Source organism: Lissotriton vulgaris, chromosome 11 (genome assembly GCF_964263255.1).
Source record: "Lissotriton vulgaris chromosome 11, aLisVul1.2, whole genome shotgun sequence".
NCBI classification, from domain to species: domain Eukaryota; kingdom Metazoa; phylum Chordata; class Amphibia; order Caudata; family Salamandridae; genus Lissotriton; species Lissotriton vulgaris.
In genome coordinates, this window is record NC_141699.1 from 835883275 (window position 1) to 835897523 (window position 14249).

Below are 14249 nucleotides of genomic sequence, written 5' to 3' on the forward strand. Positions count from 1 at the left end.
CCATTTTCTATAAGTTTTGACGTTATGGATTTTCTTAAATGTGCCGGGATGATTATTGCACCCGGTTCAGTAATCCCTGTATTATCGGGACCCTGCTGAGTCGCATCTACTGCGGCATCAGTTCCGTTGTTTTCTACTGACATTTTATAAATGCAGTTTTCTTGCAGAGCAGGTCTCCAAGGAGACAAAGATTAGGTGCACAATATTTTGGAACACTGTATCCTTCAGCGTTGAATAAACCAGAGCTTTACATAGGAATCTCTTCCTACTAAGGTCAGGCGGATTTTAACCTTTCACCCACTCCAGACGTCTATTGGAGTATTTACGGGAGAAAGGGGTCTGTGTGAAAAATGCACGACTGAGTTACTCTAACGTCTTGCGTTAGTTTATCGCCTTATCAAACGTTTGGGCGCCATGTAGTGTAGTTCCTATTTTCCCAATAGGCCCTGCGCATTGGAATAACATAAACAGTAGAATAGACGTAGAAGTGCGGATCTTCCAGGTCTCCACTGACTATGCTAAACTTAATTGGGTTTGTTACCAACTAGCTCAGAGGTCACTGGAAACTTTCTTGACTGAATAGGAAGTGATCAGCTTCCCTGGTACAGACAAGAAGGGATTCAGTTTTCCAACAACCGCATAAACATGAAAACTTTGCTCCTTAGAATAAGAGTCAATCTCTAGAGTCGTGTGAAACAATAGACAGTTATTTTACTCAGTCAGTTTTGTGCAGATTACTTTCACCAAGATGCAGAGAACGGAGAGACGGGGCGCTTTCAATAAAAAGGTAATATTTATTGAACAGTCTTTCTTCTCGTGGTGCAAGAGAAATGAATTGCCACAATTGCAAGACTAGTTATTATAAAAAGTGCGTACAGTAAAATGAGGATTGCGAAATAATACTGTAAAAGCATTGATATGGTTTCTTAGCCATACAATGGTTTAAAATGAATAAAACATATATACATTCATATATACATTAGGCTAACATACTCAACTGGTGCTTCTAACTACGCCTACCCCAGTGTACCTGACCTAAGCCTAATACTTGGGAGGGAGTAAGTAAGTAGCTTTAGTTAAGTTGGTTTTGCCAAGGTTTGCTTCAAGAATTCTCTTCTAAGGGTTTAGTCAACGCCATACCTCTGAAATAGAATGTTGGAGGTCTTGTATCTCCTTCCAGGACTCGATATCCCAGTTACTCGCAAGAGTAGGCTGGAAACGCCGGAGCTGGATTTTCTCGGCAAGAGAAAAGACAGCGTCTCTCTCAGCGCGTCGAGGAAGAGGAGGAGGGGCAGCGTCCGTGGGCAGCTTGCATCTGCTGGGCTCTGCAGGGGACAGCTGTTCTGCTCCTATGTGCACCACACCATCGCTATCATCGATGTCGTTGAGGCAGCGATAGCATCAGTAAGATCAGCAGCGTTTGCTTAAGGCAACGTTGTTAATATTTATACCTGAATGGCGCCTTGTTTGACGTACGTTTTTGGACATAAGACGTCAATAAAGATGTCACTAGGAAGTGATCGTCTCTCAGTGCTCATTAGAGTTCTATTACTAATCAATGTTAAATTGAAAGGAGAGAGACCCCCAAAACCTGGGGAATAGGGTACTTATCAACAGTAAAGTAAAGGTATCCCTTGGTAAGTTTCTTCACTAATCAAGCCAACATTGTGATATTGGACATTTACGCTAAACAAAATATAACAGAAACATATATGTAAAAAACTTTTTTCAAATGTATTATTCTTATTAAAAACATAGAAAAATCACACAGTAAAAACAAATATAAAAAGTGTAAAAAGTACAATTCTACTTCACACAGGGTTTATCAACATAAAATACACCCTATACAAATATACTAAACAGTGCCCTTAAATTCATCAATGGAAAACACAAGACAGGGGAGAGACAGAAGGTTGGGACAGTATCATTTGTCATTGAAATTTAACTCATCAGGTATTGCAATCTCACAGAACCAGTCCTGGGCGCTTTCAAATCTTGCGGCCTGCAGGTTTGGCACGGTTACCCAATTGAGCAATTTAGGTGGCGTCGACGCGTTTCGATGGCTTAGGGTTCAAATATGTGCCATCTTTTTCAAGACTATTTCTTTATATGTCTCTCTCTTGTTAGGCGGCACTGGTTGGTTGCCTTGTAGTGTATAAACTCCTGTGGGTAAACATATTTCTGTCAGTGTTTGTTTTTTCAAAAAATCACTACACCATTATTAGACCTCACATTCCATCTATACCATGAATACCATGGCTAATATTGAATAGCTCTAAGTTGGGTGTACTCAAAATATAAGGCACCAGAATAAGATGGAATGTGAGGTCTAATAATGGTGTAGTGATTTTTTTAAAAAAACAAACACTGACAGAAATATGTTTACCTGAAATGTGGCTCTGAACTTGTGAGGCCAGAGACGAGTTTCTGAATATTGCTCTTGATCGTTTATGCCATTTATAGGGGAATAAATGGATTATAGCCGTATAGGGGCATAAGGTCACAGTATTGATCGGGGTCCTAGATTAGAACGCGACAGTAAGCAGCGTATATACCGGCGTATATGAAACGTTTTTGACGTGGTTTGCGAGACGCCATTAAGAAATCTCGCAAATCATTGCCTTCTTTAAGCAAAGATAAGTGTTGTTTGATTTCTGGAAGTGTAGATTTCTGTAGCCACTCAAGGCATAGTTTTCTTACACTGTAAGTGGTTACTATCCCTAGATGTTGTCTCTGGGAATATCTTGGATCTGGCCTATTTACATTGAACCCTTGTGTTTTGTTTAGGAATCTATCTTGACAGTTATTTGTGTCTGTGGGCCAGATTAACCATTTTTTCAGGATTAGTTCTGTTCTGTTGTAAAATCTGTTTAACGTCTACCTCCTCATCTGCAGTGTTATTACTGTCAGGCTTGGGCTTAGGTATGGACTGTTTGCTTAAATCTTTTATCTTAGCCAAGCCAAGACAAGATGTTTGTTGTACAGTGTCATTTAAAAACATTACTTGCTCTGGGATAATGCAGGCTCTGAATAAGGCTTCTAAACCTTTTATCTGCCAGTCTTTTGTGCCCCAAACAGTTTTTGTTTCAATATTGTCTTTCCAAAAGTCAAAACCTAATGTAGACATCTGAGCATAAAAGTTTGCAGAATAAATTTGTTTTGTATTGGTCAACATTGTTTTTATTCCTGTCTTATTCATAAGTTTGAAATTAAACGTTTCTGGATTTGTAACATTAAACCCTGAGAAGTACGGAGATTTTTCATAAAATGTTTTTGAGCTACCCTTTGGTGGCGTTGGGCAATGTTCCCATTGATTATAAGTAAAAACATTTCTAGGGTTTGCAGATTTATGCAGATAATGGTGACCATAATGATTAAAACAATACATTTGTTCATAATCTGATGAACTTCTAAGTATTTATGTTCTGTAAACTTAGCCGACATTTCTAAGTCTGCCATCATAATATTAACAGGTTCAAAGTCCCAATCATTAGTAAATGTGCTGGGTGATACAAAGTCACTCAAAGAAACCTTTAACTGGTGTGGAATCTTCAGCATTACCACCGGGCCATAGATGTCATAATCAGTTCTGTCCCATGCTATACCACCAGGTATAGAACGGCTGTGATGTTCACTGATGACAGGTCTCTTCGTTCACGATAAGATGATTTGTGAGGTTTCAGGAGAAAGTTGATTTTCTTACTTGCTGTGTCCATTGTACTATATTTTCCATCTATCATCCTTCCCAAACTTAACACCAGTAGGAGCCAGAGCAAGAGGAAAAGTACGCCTAACACAATCCAAAATTCAATCCATGGTGAAACCAGATATGTTTTTTTCAAGCTGATGAAAGAGTTCTGTTATTTTCTCTTTGAAAGTTTTATTTGCTGGCGTATTTTCAGATTCACTGGGATCCTCAGAAAATGTATCAAAGTTGATGAAGTAGCCAGAGGCAGTTCTGTCAATTGTTGGAATTACATCAGGATTGTTATGAATCTTTAGAGCTGCTTCTTCCTTTGTCATATTTGTATAGTCAGATGATACATCATTGTATACAGGTGTTTCTTGACGAACAGTTGTTTGGGTATCCAGAGGCACAAGTTCCATTGCTTTGTTGCATAGTCCTTCTTTTCTTACTGCAGGTTTATCAAAGGCGATAAGTCTTTCAGTTTGAACCTCTTGGATTGTAGCAAGATTTGGTCGTCTGCTACATCTGATGTGGTTTGACCAGGTCGATGGACACAACTCTGTTCTCCCTTTTACCAGCAAGGGGCGGTAGTAACACTGATCTTGTTCCGTGGATTGCTAAGACAGGTACTGCTTTTCTGTAAGAAGGCCCAAATTCCTTCTTCAGCGCGATCTTTTCCCTGGCTAGATCCCCAATCTTTGGAATCCAGACAGGTCTTGCTGGGACAGGTGGTTCTTCTTCAGTGGTTGTTGGCTTCTGTATCGTGTTACTCAGACTTCTTCTTGTTTTATTTAAGTCCTGTAAAACAGCCAAACGATCTTTGACATCAAAGGGTTTTTGTTCCACCACTGAAGTTTGACAATCGAGGTCTTCGATTATCATTCTAGTACCAAACTGTAATTCATATGGAGTGATTCCACACAGAGAATTTCTTGGCAGATTGTTAAGACTACGTTGGACACTTATTAGATGTTTGACCCACCCATAACCCGAACCTAATACCCTAGCTGTTATAGATTGCTTTATGTCACGGTTTTTTTCTTTCCACTACCGCATTACCCTTAGGATGGAAGGGACTAGAATACCGCAATGCAACACCCAAGCTAGCCATGGCCTCCTTGTAGGCACGCAGGACCCTGGTCAGAATGTAGTGTGCCGATTGCGTATGTGCCGATAACGACTTGCAAATCTTTTATTACAGTTCGAGCGTCAGCCGAGCGCTGGGGCCACATCCAAATGAATCTTGTCCTAATAGTTGTGGGACCACATCTGTCCATGGTGACCCTGCGTGTAGAAAGTCTAATGCTGTCTAACAGTTGTGTCTGGACTGGGCTGGCTATACTGTAGTCAGGTACCTGGTCGCTTTCAAAGCTATGATATCTATAACAGGTATCACAGTTTATTCCAAATTCGTAAACTTGGATGCTCATTCCTGGCCACCAGTACATCTCTTCTAATTCTATTAGAGATTTTAAGATCCCTTGATGTGCCAGATCCTCTCCCACATGTGCTTCTTGAACCAAAGCAGCTCTCCGGTTCTTGTTTGGAATTACTCTGTCCCCCACTCCAGGGATTTGAGCAAAAGGAACAGAGTTTGCATCAATTATGTATGTATGTCCGAGTGGATAATTCAGTGGTAATGCTGCATAGCTGCCTTTCATTGAGGCATTAACTGCTAGCATTGTTTCACTGTCTATTACTCTTTTTGAATGAGCGATTGTGGCTACGGAAGCCGTTCGGAGAGCTGCCTTCGCGGCTTCATCAGCCAATGAATTCCCTGCAACATGAACGCCATCTCGCTGATGACTCAGTGTATGAATCATGTGAGTCTTTTGTAGTTCTTTTTGCAAAAGAACTACTTGTTCCCGAAGCATTTTATGCTTAATTGTGCCACCTTTTGCGTCTTTGAAACCGTTTTGAACCCAGTTCTGTAAATATTCATTGTAAGACTGGATGCAGTAATATGAATCGCACACTATCAGTGTGGGGAATTCGCGATCGGTATTTTCAAGCACCATCTTGAAAGCCTGTAGTTCAGCTCGCTGAGCTGTACAGTCTCCGAGTGATTGAGTTTTAGTGACCATAGGTCTAAATTTACCTTTGTGCCAGCGACCTTTAACAATCGTGCACGCAGCACTATAGGCTTGTTTATCCCCAATTGCGGGCTGTGCTGATCCGTCTGTATAAATTATACATCCGTAATGTTCTAGAGGCAGAATCTCGGTCTTCAGAGGACATTCTTGTTCGTATTGTAGGAATTCTTGTGTCTTCAAGTAGGGGTCAAAGACGTATTCAACGTCTGTTTCCAGCAAGAGAATTAACCCATTGTATCCATCTCTGGTATAAAGCCTTAGCATTTGAAATTATCGCTTTTGTCACTGCCTCTAAGGCAGGTTCAGGTTTAACGATCATTATCCGTTTACCCTGCACAAGAGCTCTCTCTTTTGCTACTGCATTTTGAACCGCTGTCAGAATTTTTTCTGTAGAAGTGAATTTTATTTCCGCTTGTGTGTACAAGTATGATTTGTATGCTATTGGTACCTTTTCACCTTCATTAAAGGTCAGGTATGTGAATCGGCATCTTCCTGGGATGATTCGGATCACAAGGTTGTGCACATTGTCGCGTGTTTCTAACTGTGTTTTTGCTAACATGTCTGTTTGCACTGAACGCAAAATTTCTGTGTGATTTTGAGTCCAATTGGTTGGTTTGAAATCTGGTTTGATTAGTTCATAGAGGGGTTTAACCCTTTCTGGGTAGTTCAGAACATAAGTTCTTCCAAAATTTCGTTTCTGGAGGTTGGAGCAGCGCACATTTCTCTAGGAAGTTGTCTGCCAGGCTTTTCCCTTCACTTGATAACTCGTAGCCTAAGAATAGGACGTTGAGGTGGGCAATTCGTGATTTCTTAAAATTGAATTTGTACCCTTCAGATGCGAACCCAAGTATTATGGTGTTCACTCTTTTCAAGTGCACGTCCAAATCATCGTCTGTAAGATAGATGTCATCGACATAAGATAATGCCTCATCATCATACATTTGTAGTAACTCTGTTACCCTGGCTGAAAATAACCCTGGACTATTCTTGAATCCCTGGGGGAGATTGCAAAATTGTCGCTGTGTCCCCATAATTGAAAAAGCGGTCAAGTACCTGCTTTCTGGCGCAATTTTTTGACAGAAAACCCCATTTGAAATATCTAATGTGGTTTTATACTTTTTGCGCACAATATTATTCATCAGTGCTGCACTGTGTGCATTTTGTACTGCAAAGGTTTTGCAACAAGAGTTTAGATGTCTGTAGTCCAAAACTAGACGATATGTATTGTCTGGCTTGGAGACAGGAAACAAAGGATTGTTCATAGACGAGCTGCATATTTCAATCACCCCTTGGTATTCAAGCTGATCTAAGATCTCCCTGCCCTGTTTTTTAGCTTCTTGCTTAACTGGATACTGCCTTTGTGCAATAGGCTGATTTTTTAACTGGATTTTATGGTGAGGAGAGTCCTCATCTCATATCCTACATGATTTTTATATAATGCTGGAGCCTGGGCTACAGCCCATTTTCTCGCATAGGTGCATTTTTTGTGAAACGGAATGTGATTTGAGAAGGCTGGCATAATTATCTCTTCGCCATGTGGGCACTCCCTGACAAATTCAGGTTGGGATTCTTGTTCAGCTAGAAGAATGTCATAACCCTTAGAAAGCTTCTCCCAAAAGAGTGCTTTTATTTTTCTAGGTATGCCCCCCTCCATCCGGAGTGTTACCTCATATAACTTGTGGGGTACACTAACCCTGGTGTCGGCAGTTTCCACTTGGATGCATTCATTCAAGTCCACTGTCGCCAGAGGATCCTTCAAGATCTTGCGAACTATGGTGACTTCTGCTGCACTGTCTAGCATTGTCTGGGCCCACTCCCTGTTCCTGAGTTGTGTCCTCAAGATCCTCGGCATTTCTGATCTTTATGCTTGCTACCTTCTTTGTAAATTGAGTTTTCTTATTTTTTGGAATGTTCTGTTCGTCTTTGGACGTTACGCATTCTTCCTTCTGTTCTGATCATCCTCTTCTTTCGGATTTCTGCGAGGAAGTCTGAAAGGTACGAGAGGAACGAGTATCAGTATCTTGATATCCATCAGGTTTTCTCAAATTATCCCTATTTCTGAGGTTTTACCTTTTTTCAGAGGGCTCCCGTTGGGGAGACCTACCTCCCCGTTGGGGAGATCTTCCTCTGAAATAAGACTAGTTCCCTTGAGACATATACAGGATAAGCTAAAACTTAGCTTTAAAGCAACTAACGCTAAAATCATGAACTACTACAATTCTAAACATAAAGTACACATCAATTTATTAAAGTAACAGAAATAAAACAGTTTACATTTATACATCATACAATAGCTATAAAACAATTAAAATTTCAACTAATAATACAATCTATTGTGATCTGCACAATGCAACAGACAGACAAAAATTTGTTGTAAAACGTAAAGAATTGTAAAATACAAGTGGTACATTCAATACTACAATTTCATCACTCCCTAGTTTTATGGCCACAAATTTGTATATCAACAGGGGAGGAGAGGACTTGAATTGTACAGGAGTTTGGCGTCGACGCGTTTCGGTGGTTCTGAAGCGAATATGTTCCACCTTTATCAAGACTAAAGTTCGATGTCTGTCTTGTTTCAGGGTCTGTACAATTCCCCGGTGTGTTTCTGTGCGATGTGATTAGCTGAAGGGTCTGTTCTCTACCACGTTTTTAAGAAGTAAAATAGGATAGATTCTTGTATAATCTCTTCCGAATGTTGAATGATGTCACTTTATAGATTACGACGGTGTACAAATTACAATGGTTCCTGAAGGAGATCAATCAAGTTCCATCTCTAAAATCGAGTGGAGAATCTTCTCCAAACTGGAAAGAAGAACGTTTACGTTAGCGAGGTTTTGCTGGAAAATTATGGGCGCGTGACACGTTTTTCGCTGTCAGGAAAAGCTGATTTTTAAGGTGGAGCGCTCTAGCAGTTTCCTCTAGCGGGAATACAATCTCCCCTGGAGAAATTTAAAATAAGACTCCTAAAGCGGATCAATCACGCTGCTTCTGGGGGTTCTGGTTTGAGATCCTCGGCATTTCTGATCTTTATGCTTGCTACCTTCTTCTTTGTAAATTGAGTTTTCTTATTTTTTGGAACGTTCTGTTTGTCTTTGGACGTTACACATTCTTCCTTCTGTTCTGATCGTCCTCTTCTTTCGGATTTCTGCGAGGAAGTCTGAAAGGTACGAGAGGAACGAGTATCAGTATCTTGATATCCATCAGGTTTTCTCCAATTATCCCTATTTCTGAGGTTTTACCTTTTTTCAGAGGGCTCCCGTTGGGGAGACCTACCTCCCCGTTGGGGAGATCTTCCTCTGGACAGAGAACGCTTCTCTTTAGGAAGTGTCTGTTTACTGTTTTCCCACTTCTTTTTAGGAGTAGTGAGATTATTTTTAATGAAAACTTTTTCAGGATTTTCTGGTAGCTGGAGTTTCAATGGTTTCCTACCCAAACTATCTCTTCCTAGTTCTTCATTTGATTTCTCAAAAATTCTTACAAGTTCATATGGCTTTTCTGTTATATCTGTTTCTTTTAGCTTTTGGCGGATTGACACGGATGCTGCTTCACCTTTAATGTTAGCTAATAGTATAGCCGAGACCTGTTTGAAATCTTTTAGTAATTTCATACCAAGATTTAAAGCAGGTTCTGGTCCGTATTAATTTTGAATTTGTCTTAGGACATCTGGTACTACTGCCATAGACGGAACACCATGTGTTTTTGTGTAGATTGAAGCGAAAACTGTACCCCAAGTGTCACAGTCCACTACGTGTGGTGCTGTCCCCATTGGTAAACAGTTTGTCAGAATTCTATGTTTCTCATGAGATCTACTATCAGGAAATACTGCCTCTATTTGAGTAATTTTTTGGGCTAACCAAAACGTAAATTGTTCCCTTTTTGCAGGGAATTTACCAATGACTGATTGTATAGTCTGTGGTGTTATATTGTTTGTGTTCCCCTGGTGCGGGGTGTGCTGTGGAATCCTTACAGCAGGTTGGACTGTTAAAGTCCTCATGACATATTGAACCAATTGTCTGTGTATTTTAATTAACTGTTTTAGCTGGGCTAACAGTTCTGGTTCTGGACCTGTCATGTTTTCAATGTCAGGATGTGGTGTATAGCTGGCTAATACCGGCCATGTTGCTCCTGGTCTACCTAGTGGACCGAGCCTGGTAATGTGATTTTGATGTTGTAGGGCGTCTTTAAACCAGAGATGATGCTCTTGGTAAGTTAACAGAATTTCAACGTCCTCGTAAGGAACGTATTCCTCTGGAGGTTCCTCCACTTTGTAGTAGTGGAACTTGTGTGTCCCTCCATCTGCTGAAGGAAAGTGAATCCATGAGTAGAATACTTCTGTCTGCTGATATTCATGTGCCTCTATAACAAAGATTACCTTACCACCTCTTGATGGTACTCATTATTTATGAGTTTGTAAGTTATAGTTTTTCTCACATTTAACGGGATGATTATAACATCCGGGTCATTCTGTAGGAGATTTCTGTCATCTAAAACTGCTTGAGCTGCAGCTCTAGCTAATTCTTCGTCACTAGTCGACATTTTGTTGCAGAACAAGTTTCAAGGAAACAAAGATTAGGTGCACAATATTTTGGAACACTGTATCCTTCAACGTTGAACAAACCAAAAACTAATACATAGGATTTTTCGTCCTACTCAGTTTTGGCGGATATTATCCTTTTACCCACTCCAGACGTCTATTGGAGTATTTCACAGGAAAAAGGTCTGTGTGAAAAGCACGACTGAGTTACTCTAGTATCTAGCGTTAAATTATCACCTTACCAAACGTTGGTCGCCATGTAGTGTAGTTCCTATATTCCCAATAGGCTCTGCGCATTGGAATAACATATACTATAGATTTGACGTAGGACTTAGGTCGACTAGGTCTCTATCGAATATATTAGACTTAATTGTGGGTGCCAGCTAGCTCAGAGGTCACTAGAAACTTTTCTCGAATTCACAAGAAGGGATTCGTTTCTGACAACCGCATAAACATGACAACTTTGTTCCCCGAGAATAAGAAATCAATCTCTAGAGTCGCGGAAACAATAGATGGCTATTTTACTCAGTCAATCGTGCATGCTTCCTTTCACCAGAGGTGCTGAGAAAATAGAGACGGGTGTTTTCAATAAAAAGTATTTATTGAACAGTCTTCTTTCTCATGCAGGAGAAATGAACTGCTACAATCGTAATACTGGTTGCAAAGTACAATGCGTACAGTACGAAGAGTATTATAAAATAATACTGTAAGAGCATGATATGGTTTCTAAGCCATAAAATTCCTAAAATATATAAAATACATACAGTGATAAAATAATGACTAAAAAGTACTCAACTGGTGCTTCTAAAATACGCCTACCCCTGTGTACATAACCTAAGTCTAGTACAAGGGAAAAAGTAAGTGAGGTGTAGCTTAAGTTTAGTATTCTTTTGCCAAGAATCTATTCCAAGAATTCTCTATGGGTCTAATCAGCTCCGTACCTTGGTTTTAGAATGAAGGAGGTCTTGTATCTCTCTCTCTCAGGACTCGATTTCCCAGCAACCCGCAAGGGTAACCTGGAAACACTGGAGCTGGATTTCTCGGCAGGAGAAAAGACAGGGTCTCCCGGTGCGTCAGCTGGAGGGTCGGCTTCCTTCGGAACTTGCTGCTGCATGGCGCGTCGGGCAAGTAGATAGTCGAACTGCTCCAAACCACTGTTAGAATTGGGGGTCTCTGGTTGGCACAGGTGTACACTTGTGACAAACAGGGACCCTCTCCTCTAATCAGGGCAAGGGAACTATCCCTTAAGAATAACCCCTGCTCACCCTTTAAGTTGAGTGGCGCGAGCAGTCTAGGCTAATCCTCAGGGCGCTAAGTTAGTTAAGCAATTATGACCACATACAGTAAACACAATGACCCACCACAAATGGACACCAGGCGTAAGGTTTGTATAAAAAATACGTAGGCTTTATGTAAAAATAACTCATGTGCAGGTTTACTTACAAGACCAATATAACAGTTCAAAAATGAGGCCACCAGATGAAAATAGGCAATAGTGTGTTCTTAAGGCAAAGAATATTCCCAGTTCTTGGTTTAATACTTTAGTTCGCACAGTTCATGGCTTGGAACACGATTCCCCCGCCTGATCTCAGCGGCCTTGTCTCTGTAGCACAGTTTGTGGCGAATGGGGCGCTGCGAAGCGCGCTGGCGTACTCTGTGCGGGACGGAGGTAGAAATGCCTACTAAAGCTCACGCACCGTGCGGTACGGCACGTACGGCGCGATCAGGGTTTAGAGCGGGGTACGAGTCGTAGGGCGGCCGGACAACTCATTTGTGAACAATGCGACGCTGGGAAAAGAGAACGTTGCGGACCCCGAGTCCGTAGATGGTACAGTACCTTGAGGTTCGCTGCTCTTTGGACGCGACGTACACTCCTCACACGGCCTTCCTTGCAGGGGACACGTCGGACTCCTACGCTCCACGCCTGGGGGTGGACAACGATCAGGAGGTTGATCCGGGGCGGAAAAAGCAGGTGTAGAGGCGGCACCTAGCGGCGGGCATGGGTTGTACCGGCAGCTCAATGGCTGCGGTGCGGCCTCAGCGGGGGTGAACGACGCGAAGCAGGCCACGTCAAGGGTACGCACCGTACCTTCCGGCTACGTGGTGGCAGACAATGCGGGTGATCTTCTCTTCGGTCCGGAGCGGGGCGGGAGGCGGCTGGTGCGCTTACAGCGTGCGGTCGTTTTCGCCTCCCAGAGGCTCCGGGCTATTTCCTACGGCTGGGCGACCAAAGTGTGCGACCCTGAGAAGGAGGGGGGGCAGGGTGCGGGCGGCCCAGCAAAGCGTACGCGGCTCTGGGGAGAGCGGCGCGGCTCGAGGCGGGCCGGCCAGGCACGGGCTGCAAGAGGGGGGCGAGCGGGGCACACTTCAGGCGGGGCTCCAGCTGCACAAAAAGATCAGACAAGTCCCCACAACTTGGCAGGGAAGGCACAATAGAGTCCAGTGGTCCTGGGACTCTGTTCAGGGGCAAGCTCAATCAAGCCCTTGGAGATTGTTTAGGTACAAATGAAACAAAGTCCTTTCTGGTCTTTTCCTCTCCTTTCTCAGCAAGGCACCGCTGCAGGCCAGTCCTTCAGATCAGGGACAGTCTCTCCTCCTTCAGTTTCTTCCTAGTCCTTCTAGTCAGGCAGAGGTTCTTCGTGGTAAAACAGGATCTAATTTCTCAGGATCAGGGCTCCTACATTTATACTGAGTTTCTTTTGTCATTGCAGGCCAGGGGGCCTGAGCCTGGTTCAGCCCAGTTTTGGAGTACTCTGTTAACAGAAAGCTGCCTTCTTCTTTCAGTGTGCAGGGCAGGGACATCAGACGCTCCACAGGAGGTGGAGCCAGCATTGTGGTGGCAGAGCACAGCCCAATTCAGAGTCAAGGGGCACTCCTCCCACCCATCCTGGGGGTAATCCCTCTATTCACCACCTGGCAGCCCAGACTGTCCCCTGGAATTCCACAGCCCTGTCACTCACAGAAACCAATAGAATCCACTCCTTGAGTCTTTAGGTGTATCCTCCACAGTGGGGAACACCTTTCTTGTTTTTAGGTCCTCTCACACACCAACATGCCCCTTGGTGTCATGCTTCATCATCGTATAGTCTCTGTGATGAGGATGTGATGACCGCGAGCAGTGTCACCACTACGTTAGTGTAAGTAAAGCTAGGATCTGAATATCCCTTTCTTTCCCAAACAGGTGCTAGTTAGCACACCAGATCCTGACGCTTGGCTCATGAGGCATTTTCTTCAACTCCAAAACAGTATGTTGTGAATATGTAATGGCATGAAATTTTTCCTCTTCTCTTTACAGGGACATAATACAATTTTGCTCTCTTCTGTTTACCAACAATGGTGTTACGGTCAGAAAATAAGTTCAAAACACCTGAACTAAGTTTTCTTTATTAAGTGTGTGTTTTATGTTGTGTGTCAGTGAGTCTAGTGTGTTTTTTGTAAACATTTATCCCACTATAAGCACTTGAATGCAGCTATAGTGTATCACCTGTAACCACTGGACATTTTACCTATGGATATGGAGAGGTAGACTACCAGAAAAGAAAAAAAATGTTTGTCTTCTTTCCTTTGCAGGTTGATCAACAGACAACGTTTTTTTGCTAGGTACATTGTTTTTACCTGCACTGTAATTTTTTCTCACTTTTATTAGAAATTCTGGTATAAGTTAGAGAAACGTGAGTGAGGTGGGGATTTGTGTACCCCGTCCTGAAGAAGGTGTTTTTTGCACCAAAATATGTCGACGCACACAGAGAGGAGGTAACGCACATTGTCTGCGTATCAACCTCCCACCCTTATTTTAACAGCACCAGCCCGGGGGCTTATTAAATATTCTTTAGTCACCCCACGAGCCAGGTTCTTTTTAACCTTCACTATTTTCTTAAACCCCACAAAACACTCACATACAAAAAAAACCCTCACCCACACCACACATAGT

General features: G+C 42.3%; 1 protein-coding gene across 2 annotated transcripts in view; it reads left to right on the forward strand.

The window, feature by feature from the left end:
- The window catches only part of PAK2 (p21 (RAC1) activated kinase 2), a 1025622-nt gene that overhangs the window by 59657 nt on the left and 951716 nt on the right, over window positions 1–14249 (forward strand). The gene's annotated exons all lie outside the window — the stretch shown is intronic.